This window comes from Penaeus vannamei, chromosome 32 (genome assembly GCF_042767895.1).
Source record: "Penaeus vannamei isolate JL-2024 chromosome 32, ASM4276789v1, whole genome shotgun sequence".
Taxonomy (NCBI): Eukaryota; Metazoa; Arthropoda; class Malacostraca; order Decapoda; family Penaeidae; genus Penaeus; species Penaeus vannamei.
The window spans coordinates 10,966,084-10,968,583 of record NC_091580.1 but is presented as its reverse complement, the minus strand read 5'-3'; the positions used below and the strand labels follow the sequence as shown (position 1 = coordinate 10,968,583).

Sequence of the window (2,500 nt, the reverse complement as noted above, 5' to 3'; positions counted from 1 at the left end):
TAATTTTCACTTATATCATTATCAGTATCATTATCATTATTGTTATTTTTATCATTTTCATCATTATCATTATTATAATTATTATTATTACTATCATCATCATAACCATTATCATTATCATTAATCTTATCATTATCACTGTTATTACACTGTTATCATTCTAATGAGCATTATTATATTTGTTATACTTATTTTCATCATTATCATTAGTATTATTATCTCTGCATCATAATCATCTCTCTTTCTTTCTGTTCATTTACAACGTCATTCTTTTTGTCTAAAGACACCCACCTGATCATTGTCTTTCGTAATGTCCAGATGGAGCCAAGCCAAAATTCTTTCATTTGTGTTAATTGGAGTCATTATCACCGTTATGCATTACCCGTATTAATAGCATTATGATTATCGGTATTATCAGTATTATTATTATTTCTATTACCCCTGTAATCATTATCATAATTATTTCTATATCCATTGTTATTACATTTATCATTTCTATGATAATGATTATTATTATTATGTTGTTGATGTTGATGTTTTAACATTATTCACATTATCTTCACTATTATCCTTATGATTATGATTATCAATATTCTGCATAGTATCATTATCATTGTCATTATTATCATTGCCATTGTTATGATTGTGATGGTGAAGGTTTTGATTATCATAATGTTTATTAGTATCACTGTAATTTTTCACTGCTTTTATAACAATAATTATCATTATCATCATTATGACGATATTGATAATTATTATTATGTAGAAATGATAGAGAATAATAGTGATAATAACAATCATCATTATCATCACAATCAGCATTATCAGCATTATCACAATTATTGTTACTAGTGGTAGTAATAGCATTAGTATCATCATGATTATTCTTATTGAAATCATTATTGTTAACATTATTAGTATTAGTATGTTAATTTTTTTATAATTACAAGAAAAGGCTAATAAATTATGGGTATCGAAAGGTTAACAACATATGAATGTTAATTAAAGACGCCAGAGAAGATTGGATTAACAGAGAATGTGGAAAAGGAAAAGGTCTTAAAAACTATAACAATAACAACAAAAACCTTTTGAAGTTGTGAAGAAGTAGGCCGATGAATTTGAAAGAAAAACACCCCATTACTGAAAAGGACAAAAAAGGAGCACTACTGAATGAACTTGAGGAAGGAAATGTCCAATTGATAGTTTGAATACTACAAAGATCTAAACAATTATGGAATGAAAACATACAATACCTAAACAAAACTGAGGAGGAGCGATACAGAAATCTTACCAATTGAAGTCATGGAAGCAAGGAGCAGTCTCGATAATGGAAGAGCAACAGGAATAAACAACATCCTAGCAGAATTAGTCGAAGCAGGAGAAGAAACCAAGCAAGTAATGGCGAAGATCTGTAGGAAGCTTTAATATTCAATAAATGGCCGGAACAATATACTCAATATTAGTTACAAAAAATATGATACGGTTTCAATCTTTGAGAACAATTAGTTTGATTAGCCAAGTAAAGTGTACATATGTATAGTATTGAATAAGTTTAAACTACAAATTGAATATATAAACAATTAAGAATTTGTATGGGAAAAAGCACAACAGAGCCAATCATTTAATGTGAGTAATATAAATAACAGAGCTTAATTCTATTAATTGTGAAACACACACATACACATATATGTGTGTGTGTGTTTGTGTTTGTATATATATATATATATATATATATATATATATATATATATATATATATATATGTGTGTGTGTGTGTGTGTGTGTGTGTGTGTGTGTGTGTGTGTGTGTGTGTGTGTATGTATATATATATAGATATAGATATATATACATACAAACATGTAGGTGTATATATACATATATATATATATATATATATATATATATATATATATATATATATATATATATATATATATATTTATTTATATATATGTATATATATATAGATACATAGAACATATAGGTAGATACATACATATATATATATATATATATATATATATATATATATATATATATATATATATATATATATATATATATATATATATATATATATATATAAATATATATATATATATATATATATATATATATAGAGAGAGAGAGAGAGAGAGAGAGAGAGAGAGAGAGAGAGAGAGAGAGAGAGAGAGAGAGAGAGAAAGAAAGAGAGAGAAAAGAAAGAGAGTGAGAGGAGCTACAGCAGTGACGAATTGTGACTGAATGAGCGCCGTATATTCAGTATTCAGCGAAGCCTCCTCGAGTGCCAAACCAACAGTCCCGTCGTGTCTTGTGTTTGACTTGGAGCAGCGCCCCCCTCGCCCTCCCCCGTTTGAATGGCTTTATGGTTTTAAAGGCGACGATTACGACCTCTCCGGGAGTTTTTGGAGATGGAGTATCAGGGAATTTCGAGAATACTGAATAAACTTTCGAACGCTGTCAGTTATTGTAGACAGCATTCGTATAAATCTTAAATCAG

General features: G+C 27.9%; 1 protein-coding gene across 1 annotated transcript in view; it reads left to right on the top strand.

The window, feature by feature from the left end:
• The window catches only part of LOC113805601 (prolactin-releasing peptide receptor), a 47,335-nt gene that overhangs the window by 42,244 nt on the left and 2,591 nt on the right, over positions 1-2,500 (top strand). The gene's annotated exons all lie outside the window — the stretch shown is intronic.